The following is a 6,189-nucleotide window of genomic DNA, read 5'->3' on the forward strand; positions in this document are numbered from 1 at the left end:
TCTTTCTCTACATCCTAGCTATGATGGTAACACTAATTCTGCACTCTGTTTCCTTTTCTATGGAAGGTATGCTTTGTCTGTATAGCATGCAAGAAACAATACTTTTCGCTGATCAACGATGCCCAGATTCCGTAACCCCTTCTGAGGTTGATTGAGGGTAGGTCAGATTGGATCAGGAGGGGTTATCAAATCTGGGTCTATTCAAGTATGAACACAGGGGTTGGGTGTGAGTCACATTGTGGGAGCTAGTTAAGGAGGAATCAAGGTTAGAGAAGGGGGAATCTAGGATTGGGGAGTCTGATAGTAGGGGCTAAGCAAATCAGGTTAAAGGGGAATCGGACACAGGACGGGGAATCAGGGATTGGGAAGAGGAAGCAGGTGGTGAAGGCTAAGCAGGTCAGGTTGGGAGGAATCAGGAGGTTACCGGGGGAGTTGGCTGGTGGGTTCTTGAGGACTTCTGGAGTCGGGGGGGGGGGTGGTTGGGGGGGTGGCGGGATACAGAATCTGGGGTGTCGTTGATCACGAATCTCTCCTGCATTTACTGTCTGCCATTGGCATATGTTGGAAACAGTTGCAGATTGATACTGTTATTGTTTAACTGCATTATGAAAATACCTTTCTTGACCATCAAGTCTTGGGGTGGTACTTAACCAGAGCTTCTGATTCAGAGGCAGAGACACAATCCATTGCACCAGAAAACCTTGAGGCTCTGCTATCAGTCGTAGTATCTCTTCAGAAGTACTGTTTAGTACAGTCTAACTCCATTGAATTAGCAAAACTCCAAAAGTTTTAAGTCCTCTTTGTGTCCTGCAGATATGTTACTGAACTAAGGGAGACTTTGTTTTGATTTGATTTATTATTTTGTTATTGTCACATATATTAACATACAGTGAAAAGTATTGTTTCTTGTGTGCTGTACAAACAAAACGTAACGTTCATAGAGAAAGAAACAAGACAGTGCAGAATGTAGTGTTACAATCATAGCTAGGGTGTAGAGAAAGATCAACTTAATGCAATATAAATCCATTCAAAAGTCTGACTGCAGCAGGGAAGAAGCTGTTCTTGAGTCGGTGGTACATGATCTCAGATTTTAGTACCTTTTTCCCGACGGAAGAAAGTGGAAGAGAAAATTTTCAGGGTGCATGGTGTCCTTAGTTATGCTGGCTGCTTTACCAAGGCAGTGGGAAATGTAGTCAGAGTCAATGGATGCGAGGCTGGTTTACGTGATGGATTGGGCTACATTCATGACTTTTTTGCAGTTTCTTGCAGTCTTGGGCAGAGCAGGAGCCATACCAAGCTGTGACACAACCAGAAAGAATTCTTTCTATGGTGCATCTGTAAAAGTGGGTGAGAATTACAGCTGACATGCCAAATTTCCTTAGTCTCCTGAGGAAGTAGAGGCGTTGGTGGGCTTTCTTAACCGTAGTGGCAGCATGGGGGGACCAGGACAGGTTGTTGGTGATCTGTACACCTAAAAACTTGAAGCTCTCAACTCTTTCTACTTTATCCCCATTGATGTAGACAGGGGCATATTCTCTTTAATGTTTCCTTAAGTCAATGACAATCTCTTTCATTTTATATGATATGGAGGGAGAGATTATTATTGCTGCACCAGTTCACCAGATTCTTTATTTCATTTGTGTATCCTGTCTCATTATTGTTTGAGATCTGACCCACTACGGTGGTATTGTCAGCAAACTTGAAAATCGAATTGGAGGGGAATTTGGCCACACAATCATAGGTATATAAGGATATAGTAAGGGGCTGAGAACGCATATAGATTTCTACACCACACTATGCTTTTTATTGCAGATATTGTTGGTTCAAATGATAATCTGACCAACACATGTTGCGTGCCTTAAGAATTTTTTCATAGTTGAGTTAACTAAACACAAGGAAAACATTGAAGCCATATAGCTATCTACTGATGGGGCTGGATTCAAGGTTTAGGAATCTTAAGTGGCATCTAATTCTTGCTTTTTAATCAGGAAGAATTCTCAAGGCCAGCAGCCTGATGCAGATACAAAAGCTTACCTACCAAAAAAGATAATGAATGGCCTCAGCAATTTCTGATCAGAGAACATAAAGTAAATAATTAAGTAACAGATTCAGCCAACTCCACTCAGAAAAAATGATCAACAAAGAAAACTGTTCCCTGTAATGAGATCAAAACAAATTTGTCATACAGGGCATGTGAGACCACATCCGGAGTACTGCGCACACTACTGGTCTCCTTATTTAAGATGTAAATACATTAGAAGCAGTTCAAAGTTTTACTAGACTAATACCTGGAATGGGAGGGTTATCTTACGAAGAAAGATTGGGCAGGCTAGGTTTCAATCTGCTGGAGCTTATGAGGGCAAAAGGTAACTTGATTGAAGACATACAAGATCGTGAAACGTCTTGATAAGGTGGATGTGGAAAGGTTGTTTCCTCTTGTGGAAGAATCCAGAAGGGGGTCACTGTTAAAAAATAAGTTATCACCCATCTAAGACAGATTTTTTTTTCTCTCAAAGAATTGAGCATCTTTGGAACTCTCTACCTTAAAATGAGGTCGTGATGTGGAGATGCCGGTATTGTACTGTGGTGAGCACAGGAAGAAGTCTCACAACACCAGGTTAAAGTCCAACAGGTTTATTTGGAATCACAAGCTTTCGGACCTCTGGTCCTTCATCATTCACCTGATGAAGGAGCAGCGCTCCAAAAGCACGACCTACCCTCCACAAAACCATGCTGACTATCTCTAATCATTTCATTACTCTCCAAATAACTATAAATCCTATCCCTAGTAATTTTTTCTAAAACCTTGCCCACAACAGAAGTAAGACTCACCGGTCTATAATTCCCGGGGAAGTCTCTGTTCCCCTTCTTAAACAATGGGACAACATTCGCTAACCTCCAATCTTCTGGCACTATACCAGTAACCAACGACAACCTGAAGATCAGAGCCAGAGGCTCTGCAATCTCCTCCCTTGCCTCCCAGAGAATCCTAGGGTAAATCCCTTCTGGCCCAGGGGACTTATCTATTTTCAAACCCTCAAGAATAACTAGCACATCCTCCTTATCAACTGTAATACTGTCCAGTTTACAACCCTGTAATCCAGTGTTCTCCACAGCTACATTTATGTCCCCCTGCGTGAACACCGAAGAGAAATATTGGTTCAATGCCTCTCCAATCTCTTCCGGTTCCACACATAAATTCCCACTGCTGTCTCTAACTGGCCTTAATCTTGCCCTAACCAACCTTCTGTTCTTAACATATCTATAGAACGCCTTAGGATTCTCCTTAATCCTGTCAGCCAGTCTTCTCATGTCCTCTTTTAGCCCTTCTTAACTCTCTCTTTAACTCCCTCCTAGCCAATCTAAAGCTTTCTAGTGCACTACCTGAGCCCTCAAGTCTCATCCGGACATAAGCCTCCTTTTCCTTTTTAATCAGCGAATCAACTTTCCTAGTGCACCATGGTTCCCTAGCTCGACCAATTCCTCCTTGCCTGACAGGGACATACATATCAAGGACTCGCAGTAGCTGCTCCTTGAAAAAACTCCACATTTCGGACGTTCCGAGACCCTGTAGTCTCCTAGTCCAACCTATGCTTCCTAATTCTCTCCTAATAGCCTCATAATTACCCTTCCCCCAGCTAAAACTACTGACCCGAGGTTCCTGCCTATCCCTTTCCATCACTAAGGTGAACGTAACCGAATTGTGGTCACTATCACCAAAATGCACCCTAACTTCCAAGTCTAGCACCTGGTCTGGCTCATTTCCCAGCACCAAATCCAGTATAGCCACACCTCTAGTTGGCCTGTCAACATACTGAGTCAAGAAACCCTCCTGCACGCTTTGTACAAAAACTGACCCCTCTAATGAGCTAGAGCTATAGCTATTCCAATCAATATTAGTAAAGTTAAAGTCCCCCATAACAATTATCCTATTACTTTCACTCCTATCCAGGATCGTCTCCGCAATCCTTTCCTCAACCTCTCTAGAACTTTTAGGAGGTCTATAAAAGACTCCCAACAGGGTGACCTCTCCTCTCCTATTTCTAACCTCAGCCCATACTACCTCAACAGACAAGTCCTCATCAAACTTCCTCTCTGACACCGTGATACAATCCTTGACTAATAATGCTACCCCTCCCCCCCTTCTACCTCCTTCTCCTACTGAAGCATTTGAACCCCGGAACCTGCAACAACCATTCCTGACCCTGCTCTATCCATGTCTCTGAAATGGCCACAACATCAAAGTCCCAGGTACTGATCCACGCTGCAAGTGCGGGTCGCGCCCGGCCGCCCGGGCGCTTCTGGCCAGAAGTGAGAGCCATAAGAACATAAGAAATAGGAGCAGGAGTAGGCCATCTAGCCCTTCGAGCCTGCCCCGCCATTCAATAAGATCATGGCTGATCTGTCGTGGCTCAGTTCCACATTCCCGCCTTCTCCCCATAACCCTTAATCCCCTCTCTTATCAAAAACCCATCAACCCGCGTCTTAAAAATATTTAGCGAGGTAGCCTCCACCACTTCAACGGGCAGAGAATTCCAGAGATTCACCACCCTTTGAGTGAAGAAGTTCCTCCTCAACTCCGTTCTAAACCGCCCCCCCTTTATCTTGAGGCTCTGCCTCCTAGTCCTACTATCCTTTCTGAGCGGGAAGAGTCTCTCCACCTCTATCCTATCCATCCCATTCATCATCTTACACGTCTCAATGAGATCTCCCCTCATTCTTCTAAACTCTAACGAGTACAAGCCTAGTTTATTCAGCCTCTCCTCATTGCTCAACCCCCTCAACTCCGGTATCAGCCTAGTAAACCTCCTCTGCACTCCCTCCAAGGCCAAAATATCCTTGCGTAAGTACGGCGCCCAAAACTGCACACAGTACTCCAGCTGCGGCCTCATCAATGCCCTATACAGCCGCAGCAAGACCTCCCTACTTTTATATTCAATCCCCCTCGCTATGAAGGCCAGCATCCCATTTGCCTTCCTGACCACCTGCTGCACCTGCAAGCTGGGTTTTTGCGACTCATGCACAAGGACCCCAAGGTCCCTCTGCACCGTCGCCTGCTGCAGTTTTTCGCCACGTAATAATCCTTCCTACCATTATTCCTACCAAAGTGGACCACCTCGCACTTGCCAACATTAAATTCCATTTGCCATTTCCTGGCCCATTCGCCCAGCCTATCTAGATCCTTCTGTAGACTCTCCACACCCTCCGCACAATTTGCCGTTCCACCAATCTTGGTGTCATCAGCAAATTTCAACACCCTACACTCGGTTCCCTCCTCCAGATCATCTATACAAATGGTAAATAGCTGAGGCCCCAGCACCGACCCCTGGGGCACTCCACTAGTCACCATCCGCCAATCCGAATAGCACCCATTGACCCCCACTCTCTGCCTCCTATTTGACAACCAATCCTCTATCCACGCTAACACCCTACCCCCAACTCCATGTCCCCTGACCTTCTGCAATAAGAGGTCTTGTGAGGTACCTTGTCAAACGCCTTCTGAAAATCAAGAAAGACCCACTGGGGTCCCCTCCCCGCATCACCATGTAAGTGAAAAAACGATCAGATGTAAATACATTAAAAAATATAAAGAGCATATCCAAGAAAATCTGAAAGCAGCATTCACTGAACAGCACTGTTCGATGCTTTTAAAATGTGAAAACAAGTGAGATCAATTCCTTCCAAATAGCTCTCATTTTACTTGGGCAAGATTATGCTGTTTAGTATTTTACCTGCATGTTTTATTTACCTTTTGTTTCTATGAATCACTTAATTGATTTGACTTAATGACTGATCTTTACATTTACAAGGTTGACTAATATTATTTTCTATCTATTGCAAATGGCCAAAAGTATTAGCTATCCCATAGTTTTTCACAAGCAGGTTATTATAAATCAAGCTTATTGTTTGAATGGAGTTCTGGACTAAAATATGACAATCTGAGCTTGGAAGAAGTGCAATATGTCTTATAAACTATTATGTCATTTACATAAGAAAATGGAATTGGAAGAAGTCCAAACCATGATCCAAACTCCTGAACTTAAAGTTTAGGGTTTATTTATTAGTGTCATAAGTCAGCTTACATCAACACTGCAATGAAGCTACTGTGAAAATTCCCCCAGTCACCATACTTAGGCACCTGTTTGGATACGCTGAGGGAGAATTTAGCATGGCCAGTGCACCTAACCA

This window comes from Carcharhinus amblyrhynchos, chromosome 7 (genome assembly GCF_965287045.1).
Source record: "Carcharhinus amblyrhynchos chromosome 7, sCarAmb.v2.hapA, whole genome shotgun sequence".
In the NCBI taxonomy this organism is placed as follows: Eukaryota; Metazoa; Chordata; class Chondrichthyes; order Carcharhiniformes; family Carcharhinidae; genus Carcharhinus; species Carcharhinus amblyrhynchos.